Here is an 18,094-nt window from a genome sequence, read left to right as displayed (position 1 = left end):
GGGCTACCTGTGCAGTGCCCGACAGAGCCGCCCCCACATTCCACCATAGCTATGCTCGAAGGGGAGCTTGCATCCCACACTCATATGCTTTAATGAAGTCTCCAGATGGGCTATATAGCTCGCATCCCCTGCTCCAAACTACGCATGTGAGTTCACTGTGTGCCACGTGGCAACAGTTGGGTGTCCCCCTCTTGGAGTAATTTCCAAAACCTTAAAAAAACCCCTCACACACATTGTTTTGGCCCCACTTCACAAGCCTGTCATATTTTATTCAGAGGCCGGCTTCTTGAGCCGCAAAACCCGGCCGACGAAACCTATTCTTGACTTTGAACTCCCATGTGCTCTCCGCACTACGAATTCCCCGCGCCCGCAATTCAAGGAGACCAAAATTTAAAAAAATCATTTGTAACCACTTCACTTTCAACAGTCCTAGGCTTTCTCAAGCCGTAGCTTGGTGCTCAGAATCACGTGGCGTCAGTTCTTGTTGACTCCCCATCATTTTTTCTATCTGCTTGAACTTTATGGAGGCCTAAAAAATGCCAGATGGCGCATTCCTCGGTACGGTCAACTTGGCCCATAACTGGCCCCCGAAAAAATTTCAACTAACCATAACCTGCTAACCACAGCTCTGACTCGCAATCCAAGAAGAAATGGATGCTCCATAATTCAAGCTCTATACATGTATCCACTGACATTTTCCTAGGCCACCTGTCCCCACTGCCCTGTCCATCGGGGATCTGCTAAACCTTCTATATTTGAACTTCAATATCTTGCACATCGGGGCTCAATTTGAGGAGCCGTCTGGACCAGCTTCTATAGCACACTGAACACTTCATTCCCGAGTACTGACTTGGCACTTTGGGCACCTTGATCTCTCATCCCATTTGGACCATCCTTTACCTCCTTTGGCCTAAAAAACGGCATTAAGCATACCCTTTCGCTACCCTTTGGCTGCCCAGGACCTTGGTACCTGCCCTAGCTTTTTGCACTGCACCTACCTGCAGTCTTTACCTGACATAGATCACTTTCCAGCTCGGACCAACTTTGGCTGCACCATCATTGCCCACCCCCTCATTGAAAATTTATATTCAACCACACATAGACTTATTGCAATAAAAAACTGCATACCAAAAACAAACTCTTTTCACACCACAAAACCATCTAGCATATGTACACAAACTGGCATTTGTTACCCGCTATTATTGCTCAAGCGGGTTGCCCAACCCCCTACTTCATTTGTAATCACCCACCAGGGTCAAACACCTTCCATTGGTCTCTTCCGTCCACCTGCAACACCCTTGCATAGTTCCACACCAAGGCACCTAACCAACTACATATCCATGCCGCCATCAACATACTTCTACTATTCCAAGCACTCATTGGCAAACTTCCCACTCGCAACCAAGTACCTCCAAGAACACCAAATAGATCACCATCATGCTCATCATCCAAAACATACTTACACCATTGCTCGTACCAAATAGACCTAACATGTCTCACATACTTAACCCACCCTCCTAACCATTTAAGGCTAGATCCTCATCTAGCAGATCTTGTACCTGATCAACGACCCACTTCACAGCTGCCTTTATCACCATTCCTTCCAACCACCACTCATAGAGCTCCTTGGAAAGCTTGGACACCACCTTGGAATCCGCATCACCTGTCATAGAGTGCACTGAATGCATAGGAAGCACCTCTATCTTTGACACCACATTGCCCTTCTCATCTGCCATGCACTCAATTCTAGCATCATCGAGCTCCTCTTTCGTCAAAAGGTCAACAAGCACCACCTGCTTGTCCGTTGCAATCACCTGCTCTTCTACCACTGTATCAAGCTCCACCAAGGAAAAGAGAAACTCGTTCTCCACCGCATCATCCTCATCTTCTTCCATAGGCATGGCTGCTCTATTCCTCTTGGTAAAACTTTGCACCTGTTGCACCACCATGGCACATTCCACAGCTACATTCACCAACATGGCCATTAGCATGGCACTACACACCAACTTTACCTGCACACTGTTCCTTGTGGGTCTCGACTAATCCACTTGGTCTTCACTAGGCACCTTGGCTTGCACTTCATGTTGCTCCTTACACACATTTACTACTTCTCTACTCACATGCAAGAGGTCAAACTCATCATACCTAGATTGGGACGACTCTGTCTCTCCCAGCTCGTATCTGCATCCATAGAGCTATTGTCACTTGACTCAATCTCCTCCTTTGTTTCTAGCTCAACAACCTCGTCTAACTTCACCGCTTTGACCTCGTCTACAAACCACACTGTTTGTTCTTTACCACCCTTCAATGGAGCTTCTGCAACCGCACTCAAACTTGATAGCACATCCTTTGTCCATTCTAGAACCACCTACACTTCCTCCACAATTGAAACCACTCTAGTCGGTATCTTTGGCATAAGAACCACTCTATCTCTCTGTAGCCAAATAACTCTTGGTTCTTCTTGAATTTGCACTTCTCTTTGTACCACCTGCGGCTTGGCTACCACTGTATCGCACTACCTTGGCATCACTGCGCCTTGCAAACACTGCCTAGCTTTGCGCTTCTTCAAAATCTTTTCGGTCCACCCTTTTTCTAGAGCTACTACCTCTTCATACGGCATCGGGCCATCTATCTCCACCTTACTATGCACTTCCTCATGCAGGGAATCTTGCTCAATTTTTTAAAACTAGCATTTTTTGCAGCAATTACCTTGATTAATTTCCCCCAAAGGGCTTCGAACTCCCACTCAAATGCTTGAAAATCACCTTCCAAGATTTGCTTCAAACTGTCCAGCTTCCACTTTACTTCATCCAATTGCACATCTACTACAAATCTTGTTCAAAAAGCCGCCTCTAGGGCTTCACAATCTACCTTTTCTTCTTCACCAAGGCTATCGAACCATAGCCTCACTTTACCACGAACTAGGAATAGGAACACCTGTAGCACACCATCTTCTCTCGATAGATCGCTTTCCAACACGAACAATCCATAGTCTTGAAGCCAGATTTTTGCATCTTCGACTCCAATGAAAATGGGAAATCCCACCCAAGCCATCACTAGCAGCACCTGCTCTTCAAAGGACGCACCTTTGGCATCACCAAAATCATCGCTTAGACTTCAACTAGGAGCATCAGCACGCTCCTCAGTGGGGGCACCAGAAGATGGAGAGGGGGAATGGGGGAACATACCCGACACAAACACAACGGCCTCTCTATAGCTCAGGGTATCTACAACACCACTATCCTCTCTAAAAACACCTTCAAAACACAACTTTACACTAGCAGACCACCTCTTGCTCAATTTCCACTGCTCACACACTCCCCAAATCCACCACACAATGCACACCTATTTCCACGGTCTTTCTCCACCCTTACACACGCACACAACCGCTCAATCTCGCTCTCTCACACAAAACACGGTTGATCCGGGGGGGGCACACCCTTCCACACTATTTTCACCAAGGGGAAACACTCTGCAGAGCATGAGAAAGAGAAGGGGAGTAGGGAAAACGATGCGAGCACTACAAGAGGTCACTTGAATTTCAGCGCCACATTACCGGTGTCATTGGCGGGCATCAGTATATGTGTGCATATTTATGGAGGGAGCTAAGGTTTTTTTTTTAAATTGATTTTCAAATTTCTGATGGTGCTTCCAGCATCTATTTGGACGGCAGTGCGAATGCACCTACTGACTCCTATTTTGACGGCTCTATCGTCACCTGTACCAATAGTTGTACCGATGACACCTGCAACAATAAAAACCATGGGCTTTCTCTATGCATTTCTCTTAGTTCTTGCGCGTTTTCTCAAGCTCTCTTTTTCCCCATCTCTCATAGATCTGCTGCAATACACCCCGTCGGAGGTGCTAATCTTGCTTGCGGGTTAGCGCATAACACTAAGGTAAGATTGTTTTCATGTTTACTTGTAGATTTAAGGTTTAGGGTTTAACTTTGTGTTTGTGTATGCATTTTTGCAGGTTCCAAGACTTTTACAACAACTTTAATTGCTCAAATAGGATGAATGTGAGTGCTCAAACCTTTAAATGGATATTAAGTTTATTTAAATTACTTTCTATATTAAGAAAAAAAAATTCATGCTTTAAAATTTGAATGCTTTAAAATAAACTAGGATTTGTTATGTGAAATTCCATTTTAAATTATGAAAAAAATTTGTTTAAGTTTATGAAAAAAACTTGTTTTGAAGAAAATTTTTATTGAATTATGTCGTTTCTCAAACTATGCAATTAATAGGGTTTATGTTTTAGGTTATTTAGGTTATATGTTAAGCTAAATTAAGTTAGGTTACGTTAAGTTAAGCTACCTTGTTAGGTTAGGATATACGTTAGGTTAGGTTAGGTTATCTTATACGTTAGGTTAACTTATATTAGGTTAGGTTAGGTTAAGCTATGTTAAGTTAGGTTAGGTTATCTTATATGTTAAGTTAGGTTATCTTATATGTTAGGTTAAGCTAATCTACGTTAGGTTTAGCTACATTAGGTTATGTTAGGTTAGGTTAGGTTAGGTTAGGTTAGGTTAGGTTAAGTTAATCTACGTTAGGTTTAGCTACATTAGGTTATGTTAGGTAAAGTTACATTAGGTTAAGTTAGGTTAAGCTACGTTCGACAATATGGCAAGCCATAGAGCTAAGCAGCCCTAAAAACAACACAATATATGGAGATCCGTTTGGCAAAACGGAAAGCATAGAGCTTGCCCACAATGCATATGCATTGTGGGCAAGCTCTATGGCTTGCCGTATTGCCAATGGATGTCCATTGTGGGCAAGCTCTATGGCTTGCCGTATTGCCAACGGCTGGCCATTGTGTTGTCTATATCTTTGCGAGCGATTTTCAAGCGCTAAAATTGCCTCGTGCCCCTAAAAACAACACAATGGCAATCCGTTTGGCAATACGGCAAGCCATAAAGCTTTCCGACAAGGCATATGCATTGTGGGAAAGATCTATGGCTTTCCATATTGCCAACGGCTTGCCATTGTGTTGTCTATATGTCTGCGAGCGGTTTTCAGGCCATAAAATCTCTTCGTAACTCTAAAACAACAGAATGGTGAGCCGATTGCCAAATTGGCAAGCCATAGAGCTTGCCCACATTGCATATGCATTGTGGGCAAGATGTATAACTTGTCTTTTTGCTAAACGCCTCACCATTGTGTTGTTTTTATGTTAGGTTAGGTTAGGTTAGGTTAGGTTAGATTTAGGTTATAGGTTAGGTGAGATTATAGGTTAGGTTAGTGCTATCGACGGCATAATAGTCGAAAAAATACAAATGGACTTTGAATATGACTCATTTACTTCTAAAATGCAAATGGACTTCGGTTAGATTAGGCTATAGGTTAGGTAGATGTTATAAGTTAGGTTACATTAAGTTAGGTTAGGTATAGGTTTTACGTTAGGTTAGATTATAGGTTACACATAACAATTATAGGTTAGGTTAGAGCTACCATCAAATTAATAGTAGAAAAAACACAATCGAACTTCGAAGATGACTTGTGTACTTCTAAAAACGCAAACGGACTTCAATTAGGTTAGGTTATAGGTTAGGTAGATGTTATAAGTTAAGTTACATTAAGCTAGGTTAGATATAGGTTTTACGTTAGGTTAGAATATAGATTAGACATAACGATTATAGGTTAGGTTAGAGCTAGCGTCAAATTAAGAGTAGTAAAAACGCAATCGAACTTCGAAGATGACTCGTGTACTTATAAAAATGCAAACGGACTTCGGTTAGGTTAGGTTATAGGTTATGTTAGGTTAGGTTAGGGTTATGTTATAGGTTAGGTTAGATTATAGGTTAGGTTAGAGCTAGCGCCAAATCAATAGTAGAAAAAACACAATCGGACTTCAAAAGTGCACACACACTTCAAGAACCTTAATATAGTCATTGACCAATAAAGATGAGATTATTACTCTGTGGTCCTAATCTCCGTGCATCTCTAGATTGAGGTGTGCATGGATCGGGCCTGACTAGAGAATGTGAGGCTGTTAGAGCTAGCAAAAAATAGTTGAAAAATGCAATCGAACTTCAAAAGTGCACACAGACTTCAGGAACTTTAATATATAGTCATTGACCAATAAAGACGAGATTATTACCTTGTGGTCCTAATCTCTGTGCACCTCTAGACCAAGGTGTGCGGGGATCACGCCTGGCTAGAGAATGTGAGGTTGTTAAAACTTGTCATGTACTTAGTAGTGTGTAGTTATAACAACTAGAGTGTTTTAATTATTTGTTGTATCATTGGTAGATAATGTATGGACGATAGGATGGCATGTCCTTGTGCGCATTGCAAGCATCGGATCTTTCAAAAACAAAAAATATGCAACCAATACATATGCAATCATGGTCTCTTTACGATAGAGCAAGTATAAGACCTGCGTTATTGATCTCATGGTCTAGAGATTGAAGGTCAAAGTACGCAAGTAGATATTGCTCCAACTTCATCTCAGAGAAGACGATTTTCAAACAAGCAGCCATCAACTGAGTCCTCCCAACTAATACCGAAAGCGGCATTTCAAGAAGTAGAGATGGAGCAGATGTTGGATGCGTTCTTTGACATGGATTCCAACATAGAAGGTGAAAACATTGCATGCAGTACTGCGGACCAACCTCAACCATCCCGTTCATATCAACGACATGATAGCAATGATGAAGACGGCGAGATGATGCAAAGTCTTTCACGCATGCCACTCTACACTGGTGCAAAAGTCTCAGTTCTCAATGGCTCACTATCAAGAAGGGCCATTTGTTGTTGTCATTGATCATCCCAGGAAAGTACAAAGCAAAGAACATGGGCGTCTATTTGGCACCACTTATAGAAGAGCTCCAAATCTTGTGGATAGGAATCGATGTGGTTGATATGTCCCAACCAATCGGACGATGGAATGTACATATGCAAGGAACTCTCATGTGGACCATGCACAATTGGCCAGGCTTCAGTGAGTGCTCAGGTAAGTGCCTTTAAAACCCTCACACACATGTCATTCATGGCTATGTCAATTCTTTTAAATATTAATATGTGATGTTTCACGCTTGAGTTACTCGAGCAATCATGCATGTCCAAAATGTGGTCCTCTACTTGGCTTCCGCCGCTTTGAGCATTTCAGCAAGACAATTTATGAGGAGCATGGTAGATTTTTTCCTGAAGGACATAAGCCACGTGGACCAAACATGACATGCATCCACTAAAAGCGAGCGATTGGAAAAACATGTGGCTAGAGAGGGGATATTGGATGCCACCTGGAATGAAAAGACTTTCTATTTTCCATGATCTCCCGTACTGGAGTGATCTACTGATTAATCATTTTCTCGACCTTATGCGCATTTTCAAGAATGTGGGGGAGATCATCTGGAAGACCATCACTGGAAAAAGGGAGCGCAAGGCCCAAAGAGATGACTTGCAGGCTGTGGTTCGAATGCTAGAGATGTGGCCTCGACTTAAACCCAATGGAAAGTGGTCTATACCAAAAGGTCCATGGGTTCTGAGTCGCGCAGAAGAGCAACAAGCGAAGAAGACTATATCTTCATTCAAGACTCCCACAAGGTGCATGAGATGTTTGAAAATGGTTTTACGAGAGATGACAATCTCAGTGGTCTTGAGTCCCACGATTGGCACAAATTTTTACAGTTCATCTTACCAATTGCCATAAAGGGTTGTTTGATAGATGACATTAGAAGAAAAAACTACAAAATCAGTGAGTTGGTATGTTGGATCAGTTCAAAAGAGATAAGAGAAGACAGCATAGATGCAACACGCTTAAATGCTATTGAAGCAGTGTGCATGGTGGAGAAGTACTTTCCAACAAACATTCTTACCATCCAAATGTATGTACTTGCGCATGTGGTCAATGAAGTTGCAGTTGCTGGGGTGATCCATAGTAGGTGGATGTTCTTCTTGGAGAGATTTATGAAGACTCTAAATGGGTTTGTTCGTCAAAGGGCTCACCCCGAGTGTAGTATGGCCAAAGCATGGCTTGTACAAGAGTCTCTTGTCCTCATCAGCAAATTTTTGGTCTCAATTGATCTAGAGATGCCCTGAATGTGTACTACTGAGGTCAACGTCAAGGTGACAGGGGACGAGCCACAGCGACAAGGCATCGTTAGGAAGATGGTCATCACAATGTGAGAAAAGGTTATGATATTTGGCCTTCTCAACTCAGACATCATGCAAAAGTGGCTAGAGAGGTACGAAGGGGAAAAGCAACAACATTTGACAGATCGCCTTCAATTCAAGCGTAACCGTGCAACTAGAAACCTTCCTTTTCCAGACCATCTTCAAAAATTGCTTGACTTTCCAACTGGGTGGTGGTTCTATGCGACACTCTCAGAGGCAAAGAGTAGTGGAGTGTTGATTACTGAAGAGAAAGAGGAGATGTCAAGGGGTTGCGATTGGCATGTACATTTCACAACTTCCTTTTCGAGCTCCACATGAAAATTAGTTTGCTTTTAGTCTATTTCCATTTTGTGGCTGCAATATCACAAATTTATGGAGCTTTGTGGTCGCATGGGAAGCACTTCAGAGTGCAAAAAATTGACAAACAAAGGGTCACTTTTGACAGTGGTGCTAGGAAAAGCTTCGTCCAAGAAAGCAGGAGTAGTGCCAGGGATGAGAATACAGAGACTAGCCAGCTTGAATACTTTGGCTACATCCAAGACATCTTGAAGACTAGATTTAGAAAGTTTGATATGTTTATCTTTGATGTCAAGTGGTTCAAGGTTATTACCAACGGCCCTAATGCAATTGTGCGCAAAGAAAATAGTGGATTGATTCAAGTGAACTCTAGGTGGAAGTGGATAGATGTGCGGGATACATTTGTACTTCCGTAGCATTGTGAACAGGTTTTGTTCATACACGATCCACTATGGGAAAAAAATGATGAGAATGATTTGTCTAAACCCTACTGGCTCTATGTCGTTCAAGTTGCTCCACGTAGCAAGCAAGTGCGTGAAGGATTGGATGTTGAGCTCAAAAAGGTGATTCATGAGCAAAAAATGATGAGAATGATCTGTCTAAACCCTACTGGCTCTATGTCGTTCAAGTTGCTCCACGTAGCAAGCAAGTGCGTGAAGGATTGGATGTTGAGCTCAAAAAGGTGATTCATGAACAAAGCGCAGGACCGACTCCAACTTTAAGTTTAGATTTTGAGGTGAATGTCAGCATTGATCAATTGTCTAAACCTAGAGATGAGGTGTCAAATAGTGAAGCTGATGTGGAGAGCAATGAAGAAGTAGAGTTCAATGACAAAGATGCAAAAGTACAGATTGAGATAGACATCTTTGGTGCATCAGATCTCATAGAGGATGAGAGATTAACTAATGACTTTTTCTAGGAAACCTTTTGTAAAGCTCTTTTTATTAGTCTACAATACACTTTAGATGTTGTCATTTGTGTAGCAGTTTTGTTGATTTCTTATTTGTATTGATTAAGCATTTCTTACGTAAACTAACGTATTTTGTGGGTGTTGTTTGTGTATGATTAGCCATGGACAATGACGATGAGCCATACTCTCCTAGTTTTAGTTTTCCTGTCACTCCAACTGGCGTGTCACCCCAGCAGATGGGCTCGTTTTTGTCTCAGTTCACACCAGAGCAGATCGCGATGGCACAACACCTTTGGGGTGCAGGTCCCTCTAGACCTACTACAGCTAACCCTACGCCCGGGACTAGTGTGGTCTATACACCGAGCGGCCCCACATCTGAGTCTAGTGTGCCCCCTATTCCTAGTACTCGTGTGCCCCCTACACCGACGAGTGGTTCATCCTCAAGACGACCTAGGCGTCGTATTGGAGGTGGTGGTTGCTGTGGTAGTGGTTCTATTGATGCGTCTACACCACCGAGAGAGTGTCCACCACTCTCTTTAGTAGATAGTTCACGGATGGGCACACCACGTACACCTTGGGGATCACACGAGCATGATCCTAGAAAGGTATACAAGAGCAGGGATGGGGATGTTGTGGCAGATAGGGTTGAAAAGGCCATGCGATAGAGGATTTGATAGCTCTATACGATTAAATTTGGTCACCCTGTGATGGAGATTTAGGAAACCTTGATGCTAAGAGATAGAATTACATCGTCAATGCCATTCAGAGAGAGTACAGGCCGACAGAGGGGTACGATCAAGTCTCGAACAACTGGATTTTGAGCTTGGCGAGGTCCACAATGTCACACCGTTGGTCAAAGGCGAGATACAGGTACAATGACGATAGTCCCAAGCCGGCATGGTTGGACGCAGAGGAGTGGACGGGGATTGCACGAGAGACACAAGACAATCCCGATAGATTTCAACAGCAAAGAGATGCAGCCAGAGCACATTTGGAGTCTGTTGGAGCGTCACATCTTGGGCGTGGAGGCTATGATACGCTTTGACATGAGTTTGTAATTATTATACGTATGCTTTAAATTATTGATAATATATATGTTATTTGAAGATTTATCTAATGATTAAACCGTAATTTTGCAAGAAGTTGCCATCAAGCGCCTTCCGACACGCCAAGAGGAGAAGTATGGGTACAAGCATGGACTTGTGGCCCTTTTGATCCAGCTGCAGGAGGAGGGAGAGGACATCAACTGGGAGGCATTACCATGAGGGTCTTCTCACTCAATGATTGTTTGCATATGTATAATTTTGTAGTGCTTATGTTTATGGTTTATGGTTATGTTTATGGTATGGCACATATGTTATGGTTAAGGTTTGACATTCAATTTAAGATTATGGTTTTGCTATGATGGTATGATAATCATCTGATGGTTATGGTTACAGTTATGGTTACGGTTATGGTTACGGTTATGGTTACGGTTATGGTTACGGTTATGGTTACGGTTATGGTTACGGTTATGGTTATGGTTATGGTTATGGTTATGGTTATGGTTATGGTTATGGTTATGGTTATGGTTATGGTTATGGTTATGGTTATGGTTATGGTTATGGTTATGGTTGTGCAATGATGGTATGGCAATCAGGTGATGGTTATGGTTTTTCTATGATGGTATAGCAATCATGTGATGGTTATGGTTATGGTTGTGCAATGTTGGTATGGCTGTTATGGTTATGGTATGAAAATCAAGGTATGGTAATGGTTATGGTATGGCAAACAGGTTATGTTTATGGTTTTATAGTTTTCGACTCATGTTTTAATTATGTTATTCTTACAATTTTGCTAATTTCCATACACTCGCTCTTTAGCGTCAGCTTGTAGGTGGAGTGAGGTTGCTTGTGCACTCTTCCTTTGGGCCGAGAGGGTTGTTTTCTTTTGCTGCAATACATGCAGCATTAGTTCCCAACCCTCTCTGCCCAAAAAAAATTTGCAGGTTTTGGTCGTCGGTATAGTGACGATATCAGTGTTTGGTAGGGGCAACAGTATGAGCGTCAGAATTTACTATATAAATACCGGTGCTTATTATGTTGCATATTTTGACGCCTATTTAAAGGTGTATTCTGATGCCCGCTATATCGATGGGTCATACCGACGATACGATACCGACGTTCTTTCGAGGCTTATTTCAGTGCTTTTTAGTTTAAAAAGTAACACTATTTTGTCGGTAACTGTGCCGATTTCTGCGCGACATCTTGTAGTGGAGAGCAAACACAAAAGGAGGCTTCACCACTACTCAAAAACTCTTTACAACTCATTTACATCAAACGGTGCACCCACATGGTCGCCGGGCAAGAAAACACTCACTTGGGGCTTTGCAAGCACACATTGAGGCGGTCCGGGGCGGGCAACAAGAGAGGCAACCTCTAAACACCCCTCAAGGCTCTCGTGCTACTCAATTGGGGCTGGGACAACCACAAGCACAACACAACAACAAACCCACAACCAAACCCAAACAAGATAGGGGCACCACCTAGTTATGGTATGCAAACTAGAATGCAAGAGAGATTTTGTCATAACCAAGAAGATGCACCACAAAACACACACAAGAAACTTCACACCAAGACACACACAAAATGGACCAGAGAGAGCTAGAGCAAAGGGAAGAGAGAGAGGAGTGGATCTTGCATAATACCTTATTTGTGACTTGCAATGGAGATGGTTTGTTATGATGCTATCATAGATCTTGTACAAAACTAACTCAATGCTTAGTGAATGCTAAACATTGCCAACACACTCACACTGTCTTAGGGTGTGGGATACCTCTCACCACAAGACCCTCTTACAATGGACACAAAATTGGCAACGAAAAACACACTAAAACACTTTCTAAAACAAGATCAAACGATAAAAACTCAAAATACACAAGTCACCTTGAATTCACTAAACCGTACCGTACAAGTGGAAGGACGAAGATTTGAACGTCGAATCAAGCCTTTGATGCACCAAACCTCAATTTATTGATGATGGAGGAACATATACAATAGTGGTTTTGAGATTTTGAACTCACGCTCTCTCACTTGCAATGTGTAGCTCGAAAGCTTCTCTCACACCAAGAATGAAGCTCACAAAGTGCTTGCTACACCTGAGTCTCTCCTCACGCATAGATTGTTGGGGTGCTATGTGAGATATTGGAGGTTGTTTTACAAGAAGAAGAGGGGTCTATTTATAGGTTAGAGACCCCTCATTAAGATTATTTGAAATCCTAATTTACAATCTAATAAATCAAGATTATGATTTATTTGAATATCAAAACATTGCGGGCCTTCTTTGTCTGCTTCAGTCATGGATGTGGGCTCAAAAAAGAGCATTATTGATGGTAGATGAGGTGAAAGCAAAGTTTTAAGTAAGGGGGGGGAGAGAGAGAGAGAGAGTTACTATGCACATGTCTTGAGGCGAGGTGTCTTTTATGGTTATGTCAATGGCTATTTTGTGTTAGTATGTTAGTGGTTAGTGTTAGTAATCACTAGAAAGTTTATGATATATTTAAAATGGGTAGAATGAGGTGGATGGTTGAAGTAAGATGGTTGAATGAAGTGAGGAAATCCTTCTGATGGTGAATCTTGAAGAAGTTTTGGACTTACTTTTGTAGGTTCTCAAAATGACTATCGATCCTCTTCTTCGTCTTCTCTTCTTTACCCCACCGCCACCAAGGTTGATTATCATGATGAAAATGGCAATTCGGTTGATGAGATCTCTTAATTTGCAAAGGTTAAGCATAGTTTACATGCTGAATTTATGTATATAGAAATGTGGTAAGATGGAATTGCACTTTGGAAGTAATAGAGAGAGGCATAGAGATGCTGTATGTACATGGAGAGCTCATATGAGAGCTATGGAAGTAAGAGGGGAGGTTAATGGTGAAGAAGGTGAGAGAAACCATGGAAGGTTCATTTTTTAGTGAGGGATTGAGAGGAATGAGTGTGTGTGTGTAGAAGTGTGGAAAGAGGTGAGAGAAGACTATGGACTACTTGTGAGAAAAGTGGGCAGACTAGGGTCCACTCAAAAAATCCTATCTCACCGGTGGTTGATCCAAAAATCACCAAGTTGTTTGAGGTGATTATTCAGCTCTTGATACACATTTTCTCTTTTGACCACCGCTTCAAATTCGGAGTAGATATGGATATAAAAAATCCCAACAAAATACCTATTTTTCTTCACCAAAAAGTCTTGAGTGGCCCCCCTTTTGTTGAGTTTGCATATGGCTCCAAAGGTGAGCCCCTCCTTGCATGAGAGCATGATCTAATAGATTCTTAGGGGTTTGAAAATGTGCATGGTTATGGATTTGCATAAATATAATATATGGATATGATAGAAAAAAACAGGCTAGTATATATAAACTATTCATGGAATCTAGAATAGTGGGGACTATATATATATATATATATATATATATATATATATATATATATATATATATATATATATATATATATATATATATATATATATATATATATATATATATATATGAAAATATAGGGAATCAAATGAGAAGGGCCCTCATTTGTTTTATTGATGCATATTTATTTACAAGAGGTGAGAAAGAATTCCTGTAGGAAATAGGAATTGTGTGCTACATGGCATTCCCAAACCCTAACCAACTGCATGGATCGTAATCCATGGACCTTTTTCACCCAGCCCAAGCATGGACATTACCATTTGGTCCTAAATACTCTACATAGTCTACCCTAAAGTACCAAGTCACTTGGATCTCAAAATCTCAACCAAAGATCTCAAATTATCTAAGTCTGTTAAATTTTCCATAATTTGAATTAAAATCCTAACCAATGATCCAAACCCCAAACGTTTTGGACCAGAGCATCACCTAGAGTTTCCGAACCAGGTGGTATGATCAAATCATCAAAATGTGCTCCAACATGGATCATGATCCATGTACACTCAAAGCCAAATTTCATATGTGATCTCTTGCCCTTGTGACTATAGTTGTCCTAGATGCACTGGTAAAGTTTAGTCAAATTTGGAGTATTTTTTATAGAGTTATGATCATTTTTCAATTTATAGTCAAATTTTTCATTTTTTTATTTCCAGACAACCCTTTGATCATGTCCTAACTCTAAAATCATCTCGAAAGTCCCAGGATGCCCCTTAGGAAAGCACAGAAGGAGTGGGGAGCGGCATCTTATGAGATCACTAATATCTCATCAAGTGAGAAAGCTCACGTCACTGATCAGGAGCTAGAAGCAATACCTACAAACATCTTTATTGGAAAGTCCAAGCGAGCAATGAAATGATAGTCAAGACCACCATATTTTCCAAGGAATTATGGACGATACACCAAAAATTTGAAGTGTTATAAGGGTTCAGATGCCTACATTTGGATAGATTCCTGAGATTACAGCCATGGGGAACAGATTTCCAAAGAGCCCATGAATTGATCAGCTCCATTCAATACAACCCTAACATACAAAGATGGGGCTACATTCATAGTGAAAATCACCTTGGGGATCATCAAGGAAACTCTTCACTTGCAACAAGGAACTCACAACCTATTGTGCAAGACTAAGGCAATAGATAAAGACAAGGCCTACTATGAAGCAAAGAGGCCACAAATTGACATATCAAGATCTAATCTACTACGAGACGGAGATTCCTCTGTGGTTAATATCACAAACCTTTAAAGTGCAAAAGCCACCACGATACACGTAACCAATGTTGCATATGGCAGAGTTCATGGCAATTGGGCTGACAAATGGAAGGGTGGTGAGTTGCAACTTTGGAACTTACATCCTTGAGAACTTAGTGGAAGAAAACATCAAAGGGAGTGATAAAAGAAAACCATACATGGATGCTGGACCATTGCTAACCGGAATTTCCTACCAAGCCTTAGGAATGATCAATGAACTATCACCTATGGAAACCGAAATATCCTACCAAGCTTAGGCATGATTGATGAATAACAACCTGCAAAAATAGAGCTAAATTTAATTCATAAATCCAAAAGAGTGGTGAAGTCGATAGTAGGACCATCTATAGGAAAATCATCAAAGACAAAGAAAATTGGGCAAAGCTCTAAAAAACCTAAGTTTGATAGCAAAGATGCAAAATCAGGCGTGACGCCTAGTGATGAAGTTAAATCAAATGGAAGAGAAACTCCCTCAGAGTATCAATATTTAGAGGAGGAAGAAGAAGAAAAACTTACACATAGGCAAACAAGAGTAAAGGTGCGATCAAACAGGGATGCGTAAGCAATACCCATTACACAAGCACAAAGGTCTATGGAAGAAGCTCAAACCCCACAGAATTCACTCTATTTACAAAATGGGATGCCAGTTGCAAGTGGAAAACTTTGATAAAACCCCTATATACGACTCATATATGACCCCCCTTTCTATGCTTATACAACAATCAATGAAGAAAACTATCATATCCCTATCTTACATATAAAATTTAGGTATCACGTGATCTAACTAAGTAAAACTAGTCAAAAAGAGTGTAGCATAGTGGCTGGAAATGTCCCGAGGATCTACTTTTGTTGATAACTAGATGTACTCTCAATGTGTCTTAGTTTGACTTTCAAACTATGTGCCCAATTAGTCTGCACTTTGGCTACTCATCCAAATCTGACCTATCCAAAGTTGGTGTAAACCAACCCTTGACCTACTCCAAATCAGCCATTATCTATAATTGGCTTGATGAAAAAAGTGAAACTAGTCAAAAGTGTGTAGCATGGTGGCTAGAAATGTACTAAGGATCCACTTTTGTTGATAACTAGATGTACTCTCAATGTGTCTTTTTTTGACTTTCAAACTATGTGCCCAATTAGTCTGCACTTTGGCTACTCGTCAGGCAGCACTGACAAAAGTAGAGTTGTTCCAGGGATTGTGTGGGGCCAGAGTGCCAGCATAGCATTGACTACTTGAGCTAAGGTTTGTAGTTCCTATGGATTGGCCATTTTTTTGGATTCCCTGCATTGCCAATTGCCATTGTAGGATGAGCGCCTATTATACTTACATTGTTTTGATAGCTTGTGTTACTTAATCAATTTGGCATTTATATTGTTGCAACGATCACCTTCTATGGATTGACCGTTTTGATGGACTGGTTGCACTTGACATTATGGTAGAGCTTTTTTGTGTTATAATTCTCCCTACTTTTGCTCGAAAAAATGCAACGCTCGGTTTTATTCGCTCGGTGTATGGTTTTCTCCATCACAAGGGTGGAAACTTTCCTAAAGATTGTCCTGGAAATCTTTAACAAGGAAAAAAACGCCATAAATGTAGTTGGAGTTGTGCTTAGTAGTTTGTCAGAAGGGGAACCGACAATTCTTGTTTGCCCAAAATTTTCAAAAAAGAAAGATGCAAACGGTACAAACTCAAGAGACAAAAATTACAAAAGAAAATTTGGGAAAGATACAGAAGGAGGTAAAGAAAAAGATGCGGACTCTTTCAACAAACTTTAAGGAACCTGAACTAAAATTAGTTGAATCAGTAGTGGTCGATAAAATTCACGATCCAATCAATACAGCCTTAGAAGCCTTCCAAGCTGGATTAAAATCCGGTCAAACATTGAAACCCAAATGGAAAAACTATCCAACACCCAATATGGAGGTAGCTAAATTAGAAGCTTACAAAAATTTGGCACAAATCATGAAAACCATACCAAAAAAATAGAGACCTCATTTGGAAGTCATAAGAAAGCCAACAAAACTTCAGACCAAAACCATTAGAAAGAAATCTAAAGAAAAGGGTGAGTTGGAAACCTTGGGGAATGATGACACATAGTCACATAAACTAATAGTTCTTGATGGTGAAGAAGGATGGGATGAAGTGCCAATAGTTAAAGAAGATTGGCCAAACCACCTATGGAAAAAAGTTAGGGAAGCAAAAGAAGAGAGTTTGACATTAAAATCAACTCCAATTGAAGAAGTTTGTCTAGATAGACCACGCATGGAACTAGATGAACATTCTTTGTATGGAGATTGAGGATCAGAGTAGTCGGGCTCTACAAAATCTGGAATGTTGCGGACTTTACCTTCTTACCTAGGTGAGGATGAAGAGAAATCAATGGTCTTCAAAACATCAAAACTAAACAGCCCAAAACAAACCTTGGATGCGGCTCATTTGCAATCCATTATGTCAACACCAATTCAATGCACAATCACTTTGGGTGAGCTACTAAAATTATGACCACACTTATGGGAATATTTTCAAACCAACATGGAAAAGATGGATTAAAGAAAGTATCTCAAATGAACCTGGAAAAATTGCAAAACAAAGAGGCATAGACTAAACTTGTCAATTTGGTGTCCATGAACAAGGTAGGGGATTATTATGAAGAGAAAGAGGGAAACACTACCCTTTCAGTACAATACAATGATGTGATGGAAATGGCTATTTTAGAAAGTGGAGCAAGCATTTCCATAGCAACCAAATCTATCTGGGAACCTTGGGAAACCCCAACAATTAGGCAAACAAGGATGAAACTAGAATTGGCAGATGGACACATAGAGAAATTGATGAGATTACTATATAATTTTATAGTCAACTCCTATGGGATCGACTATCAACATGCTTTTGCCATTGTAGACTTAGAAAAGAAACTCAACTGGGTTATTACTTGCGTGAACTTAAAAGACCATTCTTACAAGGATGTCCCGAAGACACATATACAAGAATTGGACTCTGAAACCTCAATGGAGACTAAATTTCCATCATGGATACATAAGGACACTCAAATTTGGATGTGTGGGGAT

The sequence above is a fragment of the Adiantum capillus-veneris genome, chromosome 4, assembly GCF_014529385.1.
Source record: "Adiantum capillus-veneris isolate H3 chromosome 4, ASM1452938v2, whole genome shotgun sequence".
Classification (NCBI taxonomy): Eukaryota; Viridiplantae; Streptophyta; class Polypodiopsida; order Polypodiales; family Pteridaceae; genus Adiantum; species Adiantum capillus-veneris.
Note: the sequence above shows the minus strand (reverse complement) of the source record.